We start from the raw sequence: 19,383 nt of genomic DNA on the forward strand, positions 1-19,383 counted from the left end.
GGACCAATCCTCAGACTCGAGATTTAACAATCTGGAAGACTTGACTGTTGAATGTATGTGATAGAGGTAAACAGAATTAGTTTGCTGTAAAGAAATTTATCCTGTAAGATAACCAGAACTTTAGAACCTGAATACAAGACAAGATTTCCCTCAGGCCGACAGCAACCCCTGTAACAAATGCTCAAGGGGAAAATTCTAAGCAACTGAAACAAGGGTCACTTGAAACAACATAGACAAACCTGAAACAGGCTGAGTGTCGCACTAGTATTCCCAAGCAATATCAAGGTTTAGGTTGAAATCATGATTGCTGTTATAGACATAAGTATTTAAAATGGGATAACCCCAAGTCAAGCCATGAAGATGCTTTTATTTTAAACCAGGAACACCCTTTGCTTAAAAGAAACCGAAACTAGGAACCCTTACGGTTTTCCGTGACAGTGTCAGTGATTACTGTATTTATGTTGAGCTGTTTGTAGTGTGGCGGAAGGAGACCGCCCTTCTACCAAGGCTAGTAGAGGGAAGAGCCTGGGAAACTGGCAATTTTGAGAGTGGGAAGCCATAGGTTGGGTGGGAATTACACGCTAAGTGTCTCAACCTCGCCCTAGCATACCGAACTCAAACCCCGTAGCCTTGGAAAAGGCTCAGAAAGGCTACAGGGCGTGTGTAAGGGCTTGACTCAGCCCAGTGCAAGGAGGAAAGAAAGACAAGTTTACATGTAAAACAAATTATACAGTGAATATCTAACATCATTAAAACTGTGCGTACAACTATCGCATTAAAAGAGAGCAAAACGTGAATCAAGCTGTGCAAAAACTGTAAATTCATAGTTAAAGAGATTGAAAGCTCCTGCACAGGGTAGCCATGGAGTGGAATACCCCTGTCAGGGCTAAAACTGCAAGACTAGTCTACAACAGAAGTTTCCCATAAAACATGTATGCGCAGAAAAATGTATATACATAGGGACGGACAGAAGCTGTAGCCGGTCCCAAAAAACTTGTGATTAAATTTACATAAAATATTGCAGTACAACTGGAGCTTGGGCAGGGTGGAATACCCTCCAAATCCCTTGCCCATTAAGTAATAAAAGTCTCAGAGTTTTTCGAGGCAGAGCAAAGATCACGGGAGCAGCAAGCAAAGCTGCGACTGGAGAGTTTCCATACCTGGAAAATCCATGCTGGCAAAGAGGGGGGTTACTCCCTAGCCATGGCTAGAACGCCGCGTGAAGGAAGGCACCCATGCATAAGTAAACGCAACCATAGAACATAAATTAAACTCCAGAACCAGCTAAGTTGTCTACAGCAATATCCATCCAAAGAAACATAAACTGAGTTCCTTTGTTGAGGAACTTACCCGCTAGGGTCGCCCAGTAAGTGTATAGCACTGTCTCAGGAATTGTCGGCTATTCCCATAGCCTGTTACCTGCGATTGTAAAACCCAAAGTCAACGAGAGCTATTCTTGAGAATGAAACCAAGAAGCGCAAGATAAAGTGGCGTAAAGTGACCATACCTTTGTGCATCGTTACCTGCGGGATAGCTGATCCATCTACCAGTGTTCGGGCGGGATCTGTAAGCCCGTGCTTGGTTCTGAGCGCACAGGGGAGCCCGGATGGAACCTCAGAGTGAAAGCCTCAGCGAAGCCAAATGAGCTAATTCCGAAACCCTCGGCACTATAGTTGGGCAGCCCGTGATAAACATATTGCTCCTTCACCGTTGGATTGATTGAAGCGATCTCCACCGTCATTGCAGTGGGGTTTACCATGCAAAGCAATGGAATAGACCAGTCTGCCGGCCTTGTACAACACGGAACCAGACACAAATTAATCCACTTGAAATATCGGATAAGGCATTCATGTATTGGGGACAAAAAATCATAGAATGACTCATTAATGCCGCGTGGTGACATGCATGAGACTCCATTTAAACCAAGATATAACAATACATCAGCTCTTATGCCTAGGACACGTGGAGTGCAACAGAAGCAGGAGGGAGAAACCTAACGCTTAGTTATCCTTGGGGAGGGACAATTACATAATGGTTAATGTTAATAAAAAAAAATTATCCTGCATGGAGGCATGACACATGGATTGAGAAAAATGGCTCCTTTTCCCATAAGCAAGGGGAGGTGAGCACTCGGTGATACGATTTTCCATTCTCGATTACTCTTTTTCTACTTCCACTTATTCTGCTAGAATCTATTACTTTACCGTCGCCTCTGTATTTAAACTCAAATTAGAGATCTGGAAAAATGCAAAAGCACTTTTTAACTCTTCACAATATATTTGCTTACGCTACAGGTGTTTGCACATGAGGAACGAGTATTATATCATGCCAGACTGTATTTTATGATTATAATTATTGATAAAATAACAAACCCTATAAAGATTAAGATTGAGTGATATAATTAGATTTAAAATTTATTTATATCGATCTATATATGATATATCTTACTTTATTTAAAAATATAATATTGATTGCCAATCCGCAACTCAATTAAAATGTAGACTGCTTAGCCTTAGAATGACCAAAGTATTTTATTGTCCTCGACTCAATTAAAGTGAAGACTACTTGTCATAGAATAAATGAAAAGAGTGGGTTGTTACTTGGTCTTATGTATTTTAATAGGGCGACAAGTTTTTGTTGTGCTTTGATGGGTAATTTTTTTACATTTCTCTTTTTTATTCTCGAATCAAATTTTAGGTTTTGATAAATTGAAAATCAGGGGTATTGTTTTACAATAAGATTATTGGTGAATCAATCGATACATTTCCATTTCCTAGATGAGGGGACTTAATTAAGATCTATAAGGAGGCTACAACATTGGATTATTGGGTTTAATCCATTGGTAGACAAACCAAAGTCTCAGTACTTTTCAGTGAAATTGGTTGGTTTTCCCCTCGAATTATGGACCAAGCGAGTAACAAATTGGTTGATGAATGTGTCGGGCGATTTATTTTATTTGATGAGAAATTTGTTTTTGTATTGGAAAAGAATATCCTTTAGGTCCTGGTAGAAATGGATTTGTCAATGGGGTTACCGAAGCAGCTGAACATCACTATGGGCGCATCATCATTCTGTCAATGGTTGAATTTTTGGAAGGTACCTTTTAGATGTATGACATGTTACCAAACTAGACAATTTAAGGCATCATGTTGAGACAAGTGTGCTTTTGGTCCAAAAGTCCCTCTATTGGGCATCAACAAACATAAGGTTGATTTACTAGGGGTGGGAGATGTGGTGGAGGGTTCAAAAGATATTGCCCTAGATCCTAGGGTTTTACCTTTATTAGAGGAATTTTGAGGTCTAAAATGCGTCTCGAAACAAAATTGTACAACCAAAATCAACTTTATAAGAACCAATAGGATTCAAGGATGATTCACTATTTTTAAAGTAAAAAAGTAAAAGGATTAAAAAATAAAAAATAAAAATATTTTTTCAACTTATATTTTCAATTTATCTCCCTAAAGTTTTTCTCAAATTTCAAGCAGTGACACTTGTTGTATGCATAATTTAATTCATCATCCAAGGAGTACCTATGTTGCATACTTTTGATGGACCATGTTATATGAAAAATGAGAAATACATGAAAAATGTGATTACAACCACGTTTTTTCTTATGTGTTTATAATTTTTTGTGTAGTGAGGTCCATCAAAAGTATGAAACATGGGTACTCTTTGGATGAGGAATAAAATTCCACATCCAACGAGTGCTCCCACTCGAAATTTGAGTAAACCTGTAGGGAGATAAGTTGAAAAATAGTTCTTTTTTCACCTCTAAAATTTGATGATGTAATCTAATCTTATTTTATTACTTCCACTAGTATTTTATAATATTCCTTAGGAGACCCATTTCAGACCTCAAAATTTCTCTAATGCATATTGTAATCATCTACTAACTTCAACATCCCCTCATCATCCTGAGGCGTCGAATGGCTCGCTTTGTCTTCAGTGGACACCAACTCGCAAACTCTTTCTAGATTCAACTACCCAAAGGTTTTCGCGGGAGTGCTACCCTAGAGACTATTACTCATGGTTTGGACGAGGGTCTATTAGCCCATTCTTCACCATATGACCACGTTATTGCTGGAAAAATTGCTTCCTCTCTTGATGCTCTTGGGAAGTGATCATGGACAAATTTTGAGGACACAACTACTTGGAAACTATTACAATCAACATAATCCATAAACGATTCCATCGCCAGTAAGCTCATAAACTCTCTCTCTGAAGCCGATATCAATATATTGGACAATATTGCTAATAGTCCTCTTGTTTCCACCTCAGTGGAAGTTTGTTCTGTTGAGACCCCTGTTTTCCCTAACCCACCTCTTCATGAAGGTGGAGTTGTTAAATATTTCATCTTCTCCCATTTTTAAAATGTCTCATTAAAGCATAACCCTTGAATTCCTCTACGCCAACTAAAGAGGCTTTCTCTTTGATTCTGGGGTTTTAGGATCCCCACGTTTTTCCTCTTTGAATGTTCTAGCTATCCCTTCTTTTACTCCCTCCCAGGTTTCTTCTTCCCCTAAGGACGCTCCTCTTTCTCCCTTTTAGTCCATCCCTTCTCAAAAGAAGAAATATTCTCGGAAGATCATTGAATTTAATGATCTCCTTAAGAACAACCTTCTCATTGATATTGTTATATACCTGGAATACTTGCAAGAACTTAGAGCTCAAAATTCCTCCTCCCAGGGCCTTAAATGATCATTATTTCCTTAAATATTATGGGAGTCGAGGGCCCTCCTAAACTTCACGCCCTTTGTAGAATGATTTATGTACAACATCATTCTATCATTTTGCTCCACGAAACCATTGTTCCTTTTCTTAAAGCTAGAATCTCTATCAAAAATATGTTCTGGTTGGCATGCTTGTGTAGTGGATATGGATGGGCATTCGAGTGGTCTTGCGGTTATTTGGAACCCAATTGAAGTTATTTTTCAACCTTATTCATCTATGGCGGGTATAGTTTATTTTTCATTTTTCATAGGTTTTAATGGCGATGTTGTTATGGTGAATCGTTATGGCCCCTACCGAGACCAGAGGCATTTCTGGCATAAAATTTCTTGTAGTGGGATGCTAAAAACTTAAAATATTATTTTCTTGGGTGACCTTAATTTTGCAATGTCGGCTTGGAAGATATGGTGTCATTCGACTCATCCCAATCCCTTTTCAGATTTTATTTCTCGAATTATTTTGGATGCTAGTCTTATTGATCCTCAACCTATCCCTTTGGGTGCAACTTGGTGTAATGCTAGTGACAGTACTTGTGGGGTAGCTAAGAGGTTTGACAGGTTTCTCATTTCTGAATATTTGACTTCCAAGCTAGGCAAATATCATTCATGGATTTGTTCAGAGGTTATATCTGATCATCTTCCCATCTGTCTCTAGTTTTTTTTTTATGTTTTGGGACCTTGACCTCCTTCTATGTTTAGTCATTCTTGGTTTAATGAGGCTTCCCTCCATGCTATGTTTAGATCGATTTGGGTTGGTTTGCACCCCCATCCCACCTTATCTGCGATGGATCCCTGACAATTTATGATGATAGATCCCCCCACCAACCTTGCCCAAGAATCTTAATGGTTAAGGAACTCTTATAATTCTTTAAATAATGACTTGATTTCATGGTAAAGTATTGCTTCAAAACAATTCATTTCATGCCTAACTTTTATGTTTACTTCTAAAAGCATATTGGTAAGCCTATGCATTAATACAAAATTAATAAGACCAAATATAAATAAATAAATATTTTTATTAATTTCTTTACATGATATAGTAATAAATGCACACCTACTATAAGTAATGTGTGGTATAATGGGATGCAACACTTCACATCATCGTGATTTATTTTTATAAATTATATGTTTAGTCTAAATACATAGGAAGGGGTGTTACAAAACATCATCATTGAGATGCATCAAAATTGAATCTCTCTCATCTATAGCATCAATAAATTCATATGATACATGTAGATCTAATTTTGGATCACAAGGAGCATGAAGGTGATACTTTCACTTTTCGAAATATTATTAACATAGTAAAATCCCTCTGGTAGACTTAACCATTTATCCAGAGTTTCTACTTCTATGCTCCATTCAAGCAAAGGAATATCAATGTCGAAGCTAACCTTTATCTTAAAGGGCATCATACCTTCAATTTAATGACTAATTGTGTCAAAAGGTGTTTCCATCGTAGTTGGGATTTGTGAAAGACTTGATTGAAATTATCTATCATCCCATTCCTGAGGGCTTCCTCAAGAATAATCTTAAAGGGCATCATACCTTCAATTTAATGACTACTTGTGTCAAAAGGTGTTTCCATCGTAGTTGGGATTTGTGAAAGACTTGATTGAAATTATCTATCATCCCATTCCTGAGGGCTTCCTCAAGAATAATCTTAATAGGATATCATATACCATCCCATGCCTTTTCCTTTTTCCATGTGACTCCACTTTAATTGACAAGGGAAGTCTTCACCGGGTTTAGTCAGTTGCAAGCCCAACTTTCTATACCTTGACCTCATCGAGAACATGCATAGAAAAACAACAAGGAGTATACTTCTTTGAAACCTCTAATCCAAATTATGTTAAAAAAAATATGAAGATATCAATAATAAATGAAATAAAATAGAGATATTGCAAAGAACATAGTAAAATAGTAAAACCTAAACTATTCATGAATGAAATGGTAAAATCTCAGTAATATGAAATGCAATACAAACTTCCTAGAATGGTCACAACTTATCTCTAAGAATATATTTGTTAACTACACTCACTCGGAAAAATCCCATAATAAGAGGTTAAAAATATAACTTATAGATTCCAATAAAGCCTTATGAGACAAAATCTCTAATATTCAAGACCATAAACCTATGATAAAACTAGAGCTAAACAATAATTTTGAGTGGGATGAATCTGAGTTGTCCACAAGAAGAAACAATTTTCAAGACCATAGTGTTTCATTAATTTTATGTTTTAGGTCTTCCTTATCACATTCAAAATGAAATTAAAGCATTGAATAAACTCCCCAAGCTACGTGTACTTCGGGTGAAAAACACATGAGAAAGCTCCAAAATAATGTTTCACAAGTTTACAAACTAAAAATTTTAAAAACCATGACCATTATTTAGATGCACCTAGATGGCCACCTCAATCATAACAAGTAGTACTAATTTAACTCTTTTCACCATGCTCATTGTTGCTTAACATGAAATATTTGTATGTTCTCTCTACCATGGATAGAAAAGTTCATAGAAGATTTTAAGACCTTCTTTCTTTATTTTTTGTCATAAATTAATTATTGGGAAACACCAAATATGTCTCCTTCATTTAAAGGATAGTACCCAATGTAAAGTAGGTGGTGTAGACATAATGCACAGAAGCCCATGGGAATTAAATTGGAGAACTTCATGACATCTTGGATTACTAATGCCATCTTTCTAACAATGCCACCAACGGATAGAAACAACCCTTGGGGTGAAGGTTTTAAGTCTTTGTCTACTTCTAAGATATGCTTATTGTTTAAAAAATAAAATTTTGAAACTTAGACAAGAATCCCAATGCATGGAAACCTGATAAAGTCAATAAAGAACGATTTCCACATAACATATCTTATAATAGAAATATAAACTATAAAGAAAGAGATATAAACATTATAAAACTCTATTATGTACTGCAAAGTAAAATTAAATGAAATATAGTTGAAATGTATTGTTGGTTTGATGCTCTTCTCAAGTATCCTACATGGAAGCTTCACTCCTCAAGCTCTTCTCTACATTCCAAGAGTCCATTGTTAGCTTCCAACTACTCAACCTTCAACTCTCAAATTTACAATGAAATGACAATTAATTACGATACAATCACAAAAGAATTTTCGAATTCTCCCTAAGTTTAATAATAAAGACAATTTTTTAAGAAAAAAATTGATAACAATAACATTCTTGCATGGAATTGGTTTAGATTTTATATTTAAAATTATAAAATTACAATTTTGTTCTCTTTCCTTTTTTTTTCTTAACTTTTTTCCTTTTTTCATTTTCATTTTTGTTTGTTAAGAAACATCAAAAATCCCTTAAGGTAAACAATCAATTTTCACCAAAAATATATGTATTTTCTTATGCATGGAGTTAATCATAAAGAAATTAAAAGAAATGACATTTTTTACAGTGTCACTAAATAAATGTATCAATATCAAGTTTTTGATAGCATTGCCCCATACTCACTGGAAAAAATTTCTTAGTACTAGAAATGACAATTTTATAGATATAACTCAAACACATGTATCAACATCAAATTTGTAATAGCATGGCCCTACATTCATTATGAAAAGAAATTATATTTTGTTCTTCCATACATAAAATAATGTATTTAGATTTACGATCTTATAACGATTATAACTATGATAACAAGCCCTATATTCACTATGAAAAGAAATTATATTTTGTTCTTCCATATATAAAATAACGTATTTAGAATTAGAATCCTATAATCATAAATACAGGTAGTGAAATTGTCAACCATGATTTTTGTGTCCACCAAAAAAATTATATTTTGTTCTTCCATACCTAAAATAATGTATTTAAGATTACAATCCTCTAACCATTATAACTCCATTATAACTACATGCAGTGAAGTTGTCAACCATGATTGTTGTGTCCATGTTGATGATCTCAATCAACATGACGTCATTATAACTCCATTATAACTACATGCAGTGAAGTTGTCAACCATGATTGTTGTGTCCATGTTGATGATCTCAATCAACATGACGTCATCAAGTAAGAAATGTCATACATCGAATGAAAAGAATTCAATCCACGGACAATGTGCATTCATAGAATTTTAACAAACCATTCCCAACCACAAGTTTCATAGTCCACAACATATTCAAGATTTGTCAACCTCTTATAGGAAAAAAGCGAAGGTCTATTTTATATAAAAAGTACATTGGGTGGAGAAATCTCTACAATAGAAAATTTAGATTATCTTCATTCATGTGTGAATACCAACTCTTTTATCATTTTCAATGTCACTTTTTACTCAACTCATAGTAAATGCGTATATTATTCCCAGCACACATTTGGGCAAAACATTTTATTAACATTAAACATTACGATATCGAACTTTAAGAATTTTTTCAACCTTAGGTGCGAATATAGAGACATGTTTTTGCTCATCATATTAAGTAGATTTATCTTAATTTTTAAACTATTTCTAACTATAAATAATTTTGGATGTTAAATATATTAAATGTATTTTTTCATTAAATTTAGTATATTGATATAGGTTAAGCTTAATATTTTTTTGAGATAGTTTTTTCTCTTAAAAAGTATTTTTATTCTTAATTTTTTTTATTTAAGTTTGATCTTGTAATGTGGTAAAGACTAAATATAACACAAACTAATTGATCTACACCTCATAAGTCATATTAATATAGGGTTATTTATTAAATGAGTGATTATATAATGATGGTAAAAATAACCATTTTTAATGTACTCCATAATTAGTATAGGCATATAAATTAAATGGTTAGTAAATGTGGATAGGCATAAATCCTTAGTAAGTGTCTAAATGCTTAATTTATCATATATCTCCAGTTGTTAAAAAAAACTAAACTAAATTACAACTTTTATTATTATTATTGATATTGATAAAAAAAAAATTAATATACAATTAAACATATATGAATTTAAAAGAAACATCTAACAAGATTCTTAATTATGGAGATTCACTCTAACTTCGTGATAGAGATCTTTAATTTGTAAATATGGTATATTACAATACCATCACTTATCAATACTACATACCCAAAAAAACCATAAATCATTTCACATGACACTGTTTATATAACAATTTTTAATTAATAAATTTATTTTAAAGACTAAAAAACCATAACTATTTTGAAAATAAATCTTAGCCTTCATTTTATATTATTAAAAATATTTTTAAAAAATTAAATCTCTACTATCTACTTAATAATTATTAATAATTAAATTAAAATTAAAATTATATTCTAAAATAAATAAATAAATAAATATATGTATATATTATTTAAAACTTAACTAATATATAATATATAACTTTTTGTATCTTATACTATTTAAGACTTATTTAAAGCTAAGAGATTATATATTAACCTGCTTTAATTCATTTTTTAAAACATAAATATTAAATATTAAAATGGAGTAAAACCATATTTTCAGAATTTTAATTAAAATTAGTTTTATTTTCCCCTATATCAAAGTATTAAAGAGTTTTCCCGTCTTTTAATCCAAATAATAAATAAATAAATGCATTTCATTTCGATTATAACGATTATTATGAAATAATTAGGAACAATTAAGAGTTTTGATAAGCTCTCTCAATTACCCAAAATACTAAATTAAGCACTATCAATATGAACAATGAAAGTCTTTAATCAAAATAGTTGAATTTACAGACTAATTTATTATTTAAATGAAAAAGTAAGTTAAATTAATTAATTTTTTAATTCAATAATTTAGTATAAATTTATTGAAATTTATATATTTTATTTTAAAGTTAGAATTTTAAAATTAAATATTTAATAAATTCGACGTTTTGGAAATTTTCAATATTTGTTTTTAAGATTTCAAAAGAAAAATATAATTTTTAGAAAAAAAAAAAATTAAGAAAAAATAATTTATAACATATTATTTTTTTATAAGTGGAAAAATCTATTATAATTTTGTGGTAAATTAATTCTTATTGTTAATCGGGAATGTAAGTTGACTCATCACTGTTAATCAAGGAAAATCATACCACATGGAATAACCCACTGGTGATCCTTAAGGGGGCAACCACCTAGAATAACCCATTGGTGGTCCTTAAGAGGGCAGTCTTTTACTCCTTGCCAAATGCCTCTGGGTCTTGGGTCGTTAACGTATTTCCTTACGTCTGAGGAAAACAAGCTCTTAGCCAAATAGAAAGAGTTTTAGGGAATACAAACCACTTACCTATCAAATTATATTTCATTTTATTATATCTTTTGAATTTTCTAAAAATTCTAAAAATTAAGAAAAGTTTTTCAGTAGAAATCACATAAGAGAAATTTTTAGCCGACGCGTTTTGAACCAACAAGTGTGGTGTATCATTAGGAGCATATGAAGAGGTGGACCATGGAAAAGGATTAAATAGAGAGCAATGTAGAGACCATAATTTCAGGTAACAACTATATCTGAACAACAATATTTGAATGCTGATATTAATTTATTAAAAACAAATATTAATAAGTAAGTGCTATATTAAACGACTAGTTTTTGAAAAATAATATTCAAATTAATTTATTAAAATCAAATATTTTTTAAAAATTCTATTACTCAAATAAAAAAAGAAAAAGAAAAAAAGAAGTGAAACTCCAAACAAGGAGGAAAGTCAAAAATTATAAAAAGGAGTCAAGGCCCTAATCGAAACAAGATCATTTAATCAATAAAAATAATTAATGGAAAATAATAAAATAAAACAAAAATATACACAAGCCAAAAGAAATATATATATTCAAAGAAAAGTAATCAATAAATAAAATAGGATAAACAATAAAATATGGGGCTAAGACCCATTAAACAAATAACAAAAATACTAAAAGTAGTTAAGAACGAATAAGATGATAAAATACTTAAGAAAACACGAAACATCAAGAAATAAGCTCTAATGAAGAATAAACCAACAACAAATACTATAAAAAGGACACAAAAATCTACATAGATAAATAAAAAAACAAAATAAATCCCAAAAAGAAACCTAAAAAACTAGGAGGACATGACAAGAACCCACTTCTACTAATAATCCGGCCATCATCTCTATTCAAATTATTGGGGTTTTTTTTTTTCCGATTTCTAGGGCCTCCCTCAATTTATGATGATGGAAATGGATAACCCTAGTAATGACTTGGCCTCCTCAATGCAGATGTGGTACTTAAATTTATCTGCATGCTCTGCAAAAGTAGAGGAGTGATTCCTTCCATGCTTGATGTCAGCAGCATGCTCGTGAATCTTTTGATTAATCGAGAAACCAGTCTCACCAATGTAGGGATTCCCACAAGAGCATGGGATAACGTAAACACCCTTCATATTCTTGGGTTCCACTAAGTATTTTACATATCTAAGAGAGTTGCGGATGTTACTTAAAGGTCTAAAGGCTGAAGCCACCTTATGCTTCCTTAGGATCCTCGCAATCTTGTCAATGGTCCCTTGGATAAAAGGAAAATGAACACCAGAAAATCAATCCTTGGTATCTTTCTTAGCACTAGGACCTTTTTCAGCTCCGAGGAAAGCCTTAATACATTGGTGTCTACTATACTCATTATTAAAAAAAACACTTAGGAGATGTTTTCTCTTCATTAAGATGGTTGTCATCATAAATTCTTAAAGCTCTTGTCACTAAGGTGTTGAAAACACCAAACTTTTGAGTTGAGAAATAATAACAATTAAAATGATTTCTACTGAAATTTTTTCTTAATTCATTATAGATCACAAAAACCTAAATTCTAAAAATTCTAAAAATATTAGCAAAAATATTTTGACCCATTAAATTATATTTACAATTTCATTTTATTATATCTTTTCAAATTTTATAATAATAAATGTTTCCATGGGAGAGAAGTCACATTGTTCCACACCATATGTATGTACTTTCAAACTTCCATTATATCTTTACATGCTCAATATTTTATAAATATAGACTAAAGTTTTTTTTTTTCAATTTAAATATAATAATAATATAATTTTTATTCAAATTGTAATTTTTTAAATTATTTTAATAAATAAATAACTTTAATTCTTTAAAGCCCATAACAACGATAAATTTAAAGTCCATAACAACGATAAAGTTCTAATTTATCATTCTTACATAATTGAACTTTTAATTTATCATTCTTACATAATTGAACTTTTAAATTTATGAGAAAAGTGGACATTATTTGAAATTTGATTAATCATCAATAAATATTTATTTGTAAATTTTGTTTGGAGTGTTCTTGAATCGAACTTTTATCTCACAATGTTTTTGGTGGCTGTTCTTCTTGTTTTCATTATGAAAATGACCAAAACCTCCCAACCAAACTAGGCATGACATTAGTAACCAATTTCAAAGTACTTCACAAATGAGGTACTCTACCTCGGTCCCCAAAAATTCAAAAATAATTTAGGCTTCTCTCAATCTGTAACTTTCTCAGTAATTTCCTCTTTCGTGCACTTCATTTCCTCAATAAAATAATTCCCCCCGACTCAGTCGTACTCCCTTATTTTTATTTCCCCAGTTTGCCGCTCTTCTTCCTCCTTGTTATGTGGAGCCCTACATGTTATAGATTTGATCAAATATTTTTATCCATATTTGATTTATGATTCTCCTTTTAATAATTCTTAATTGAGATGGTTCATCTTTTTAGAGGATATATTTTTTTAGAGGATAGATTTTATATATGTAGTTTTTTTATTATTTTTATTAATATTAACTTTATTCAAATATTAAATTAAATTAATTTAATTTATAATTTTAATTAAATTGTTTTATTATTTTATTTATTTAAATAATTGTAATTTTCCTTTGATTAAGGATTTATCATTTGTATATGTAAGGGTGATATACCTACTAAATACCTAACTTAATATATTGTCATTATATTTTGATAAGTTAGAATTTACTTTGATGATTCATTTATTAACTTAAGTTTAAATATTTTTCCATATTAGTGGGTATGTATACTATTGCAATACGTGTAGGTTATGAATATGTAGCTATCATATGGATGCCCTGTATATCTGATAATATTCTCATTATTTGAAGGTGGGCCATTACAAAAAATAAATTTGACATATAATTATGATTTTTCTCTGCGGGCTTGGGGTGAGCAGGCACTGTTCACCCAAACCAATAAGATGTGTCCATTTTCATCCCCCTTGCAGAAATCAAAATTTGACATGTGGAAGTGTGAAGTGTTGAGGATGACAGTTTCAACAGTGACAAGGGAACCTCATACCTTATTTCCCCCTTCATACGAATTCCTTCAGCTAGTTTTCAAGAGTTCTTTATTTGGGCTTTCCTCTCTGTAACACACAATGCTACATCCACAAAAAGGTTCCCTGATCGAATCCCTCTGTAGACATTTTGGGATGGTTTATCCAACTCGTCCCGTCGTCTTCCACATTGGAAAGTAATGCAGATCCTTCTTCCCCCTATTCATAGATGGGCTTATCCTACTATGAAGATGAAATTATAGTGATGACATTCAATCTATGCCTACAACTTGGAGGGTCATGGAGAGTAAATTGGTGGCTTGGAGGGTAAATTGGATCCACAACCTTTAACAATATACACACATAGTACCACCACTAACAGACAAGTTGGGCTTCATGCGTCATGCTATATACATTAAATCTTAATTTTTGTTGCCTTTTAGATTGTGATAGGTGATCACTTAGACCAATGAACAATACCACCACCAATAATTCTTACACCATGGTGGTTTTTATGAATGTGAATAATTTGCATTACCTCTTTTTTTTCAGCTCTATGTTCAACCCTGGCAATTTTTTCTCTCATCTCAGCTTTAGCTTGTTTGATATCCTTCTTCTCACAAGTTATTTCTTTGTATGTAGGGTTATGTGCAATAACCTTCTCAGTTTGCATCCATATATAACAACAACATTGGATTACAAAACATCAAAATCCAAAATCCATCGCACTCAATCCTCCATCTACCTACTTAATAGATGTATAACACACAGAACATATCCATGTCAATCTTAAAACTAGGCAATGAAATAGGTGGAATGACATCTACAAACCCTTTATCAAACCCATATTTTTCACTACCTCCATAAAAATGAAATTTTATATTCATATGATAAACTCGAGTGTAATTTGTACCAACTAGGTTATTAAGTTTAATTTCAAGGGTCTGAGGCTTAAGTAACAATGAAGAATACCCGGTAATAACCTTGAGAACAATCCATTCAATTCATGTGGCATTCAACTCTATTGTTTCAAAGGATCTCCACTCCACTCATCTTCCCACGTGCAATTCGATCAAACTGCCTCGCCATACACATTTTTAAACCAAAGAAAATAGAAGTATCTTAATTTCAAAACCAACTCTCTAAGAAAATTGCATAGAAAATACATCTTCCTAAACTAAGACACTTGAAACAAAATGTGTACTTGATTCCATGACAAAATATGAAATCCCCCAAATCCAAACTGTAACATCTCTCTATACATTCTTGCATAAAATCCTATGATTAGGAAACAAATAAAATAAAATCATTAAATGTTTAATAAGCGATGTCCCATCCATTGGAAGAAGAGAATTAAGAAAGTTGTCACTCTGATAATCAAAATCACTGTGAAGGGATTTTGTAGGTTTCAACCCATCGAGCAATCTGTCCTCATCCAAAATTTCTCTGGAGAACAACCAAATCTTCTTAATGTGGAACCTGGACTCATCCCCTACCTAATTCTTAAGACCCATTGCCCTTATTTTCTCCATTCTCTCCTTTACAGACAACCCTTTGGTGGAATAAATCTTACGAAGTTTCGCCTCCTCGTGGTCATACTCATACCCTGAAATGATCTTCCAAATGGCTCACCCTACATGTTGCCTTGCACTCCATCACCACTTTCCTCCAAGTCTTCTGACATTTTAGGGGTGAGCTAAACTTTACTAACACTAGAGCCTCACGATATGTAAACCCAAAATCATGGCGTAATACTTGGACAAAGAAAAGCTTCTCCTTCAAAAGCTTAATGGGTTTTCTTACCTCGAAAAATATCATTGGATGGTCATGAGTTCCAGACTTACTTGCCTTTTATGTGCTTACTTGAACTATTGATGAAGTGGATACCTCTTGATGTTTACGAAGGTCTACTATGGGAAGAGTTCAACTCACCACAAGTATCATCACCAGAGTCTAACGTATGTAAAAAAATTGAGACTAAACAGTCTACCAATGAATCCATATTCAGAAGAAAATGTCAACATAGTTCATGGGGGCTTCACTCAATGAAACTCTAGCATATCACTTGTGTTTGTGGCGTACTAAACAATACCCTTAATTTGACTATATATTGGAAAATACCTCTAAAATTCACATTATTTAACTCCCCACCAATATGAACCCAATACACTTTCCCAATTTTGAAATCCCCTACTTTCACTAGATATTGTAGGTTTCCATTTTTTCATTAGTATTTTTTAATTAATATATGTGCATGGCACACTATCATTGTATTAATTTCAGGTGTCAAAACCAAATATCTATTTAAATATTACACTAAAATATATTTAGTGGCAATTAGAGATGAGAGTGGTTGGCTACATTGCTAGGGAACATAATTGTTTTTCTTTTTCTTTTTAGGTATGCTTGATATGAATATCTTATTATCAGGATTGGAAGGAGTTTCCATGAGATTTTTGAGATTTATTATTTATAATATTAATAATTTAAAAAAAATGTTAAAAAATAAAAGTGTAACTTAATTATTAATTTTAAATTTGTTGGGAGAGATAACATAATTTTTTATTACACTGTGGTATTTAATTAATTAAAATGTGTTTTTAATACATAAATGTTTTTATTTTTGTGAAAAACTCTTCATATAATAAGATTTTGTAAATTATATAGTTTGTATTTATGGTTCCAACAAATACTCACCAAATATAAAGTAAAACTGACTCAAATATATATCTAAAAAAGTAGAAATATCTATGTAATTGATGCAAGAGCATCCGAGCACTCTTCATTAAAAGAGGAATCCAAAGCTGGGAAGGAGGAGACGTGGACAAATGTGCAAACCAGGAGGCAAATTTTGTTAAAACAAGGTTAAAATGATGGAATGGTAAAGGCACTAGAAGACTTATTTAATGTAATTTAACCTTCCATGTATGTGTATAGAGAGATTTAGAGGTTGTTGAACGATTGTGGGAGAAATTCATGGATCGTACACGATCCCTCCTTTTTATAATTTCTTATATAAGAGAATCTATGTAAGGAGGTGAGATATATAGAGCGAAAGATAGAGATTTTTGTAAACAGGGTGTGGATTCAATGTAGTCGAGAGGGGAAAGTGTGACTAAGGCTGAAATGCCTTAGAATGTAATCAAGTTCTGTATAATATAAATCTACGTGTGTGTGCGAATTCTGTGTATCTGTGTACTTGTGCCTTTTCAAGTTATGTTGTGTATATAAGTGTTATTGAGTTAATTTCTATGTTATGGGCTTATTTATCGACCATCGATCACTGTGAGGATCGATGGAGCTTCAAAGTTAAACAAGTTGTGTGAAGTGTCGAGTAGAAATGGCAAAGTTAATTAAGTGTTGATGCAGATTCCATCATATGCGAAGAAGTGCAAAAGAAGAGCCATCAGATCATTGAAAGCGGTTTTGCAATAAGAAAGCGGTTCATTGGCTAGCCTAAGGGTTGTAAATGGTTTTTCAAAAGATCGACCCGATGGATGCTTGAACTAGAATATAATCCAATTGAGATCCGGGGATGATCAAACTGTTTGTTGGTTGGATGATCAGATGGATATTGGGTTGGAATAGGCACAGAAGTTAATCCAGAAACTAGTCCTGGACATCTATAGATTAAGGACTAATAATTATCATCGACTCCATGAGGGCGATTAAACCTCGTGTAAGTGATCCACCCGGCATTGCTGTGGACCGTCGGATCAAGCGGATCTTAATCAATGGTTATAAAGCGTCAAGTTATTTTGTTGATCGGGGGAAGACATCAACTGTCAGATCACGAACCAGATCGACGACAGAGATTTAATCACAAATCGCATTCGGTAAAAGAGTTTGGGTTTGCGATAAACCTAGATTTGCGATGTTGCAATGGACTATGGACCATCAGATCAAAGGGTTGATCGAACGGCGGAGGTTAATTCTCGCATTTCACAGGAAACAAGTGCTAGAAGATTGTGAAAACTGTAATGTGCGATGAGCTGAGAATGCGATGAAGCGTCGACCATTGGATCGTGACGCTAATCAACGATGAAGATTAAAGAACAACAAAAAATCTTAGGAAAGAGAGGACGCGATAATTTTATAGATTCAGGTTTATTCTATTTGAGATCCAGCCTTAGGCATTCATGGTCGGGTTTCCATGTGTTTCTGTGTATTTGCGCTGACTGTTGTTGTCCCGGATTTTAAGGTAAAAGTGTTAATTAATGCTTCCAATATGAACGTGGGCCCATAACCCGCAGGTCCACGATCGATATTTTGGAAATGAAATGGATATTGCCTTAGCGGAATTTCTACTTTCATCAAGTGGTATCAGAGCAGCGAAAGGTTTCTTGCAAGTAGAAAGATCTTGTATGTGAAAGGAGGAGGTACGGTTGTGTTAAAGCTTGGCGAGTTTATGGTCTTTACTATCATACATGTAGCGGCAGCAGAAGGTGAGAAGACTTGTAGAAACCTAGAGCAAGGAGTGGTTCTAGAGGAGAGAACCAAAAGGATGCCGAAAGACTAACCTTAGAGGAGAAATCTTGGTGAGGTATCATGTAGTAGAGAAGACTGTTACTGCATAGGTTTGGTTGCAGCTCACGGAAGATCATGAAGGCAGTTTCACTAAGGAAGTGGGTAGAATTTGTATGGGATTAAGGAGAATCATATGACGAGGAGGTCATAAATTTTTGTGCCTCGGGAGTCTGATGCAGGAGAATTCAAGAACTCTTCATTAAAAGAGGAATCCAAAGCTGAGAAGGAGGAGATGTGAACAAACATGCAAACCAGGAGATAAATTCTGTTAAAATAGGGTTAAAATGATGGAATGGATAAAGTCTCTAGAAGACTTATTTAATGTAATTTAACCTTCCATGTATGTGTATAGAGATATTTAGAGGTTGTTGAGCAATTGTGGGAGAAATTCATGGATCATAAATGATCCCTCCCTTTTATAACTTCTTATATAAGAGAGTCTATGTAAGGAGGTGAGATATATAAAACAACAGATAAACATTTGCGTAAACAGGGTGTGGATTCAATGTAGTTGAGAGGGGAAACTATGACTAAGGCTGAAATGCCTTAGAATGTAATCAAGTTCTGTATAATATAAATTTGCATGTGTGTGTAAATTATATGTATATGTGTACTTATGCCTTTTCAAGTTATGTTTTGTATATATGCATTGTTGAGTTAGTTTCTGTGTTACGGGTTTATTGATTGACCATCGATCACTGTGAGGATCAATGGTGCTTCAAAGTTAAACAAGTCAATTATTGTGTGAAGTGTCGAGTAGAAATGGTAGAGTTAATTAAGTGTTGATGTAGATTCCATCATATGTAAATAAGTGCAGAAGAAGAGTCGTCAGATCATTGAAAGCAGTTTTGCAATAGGAAAGAGGTTCATCAGGTGGCCTAAGGGCTATAAATTTTT

At 33.0% G+C, this 19,383-nt stretch overlaps 1 long non-coding RNA gene across 2 annotated transcripts; it reads right to left on the reverse strand.

Moving 5' to 3' along the window:
- Positions 1-793: 793 nt before the first annotated feature.
- Positions 794-1,806, reverse strand: LOC149260703 (uncharacterized). Of its 2 annotated transcripts, XR_016248324.1 has the most exons (3): positions 1,508-1,806; positions 1,351-1,419; positions 794-1,207 (listed from the first exon to the last, which is right to left on the reverse strand). It is a non-coding gene; the product is annotated as an uncharacterized LOC149260703 (long non-coding RNA). The 2 variants fall into 2 exon arrangements; XR_016248323.1 differs by having other exon boundaries at positions 794-1,419.
- Positions 1,807-19,383: the final 17,577 nt, after the last annotated feature.

The sequence above is a fragment of the Pinus tabuliformis genome, chromosome 6 (assembly GCF_031772625.1).
Source record: "Pinus tabuliformis cultivar Carrire ecotype Pingquan chromosome 6, CPIR1, whole genome shotgun sequence".
Lineage (NCBI taxonomy): Eukaryota > Viridiplantae > Streptophyta > Pinopsida > Pinales > Pinaceae > Pinus > Pinus tabuliformis.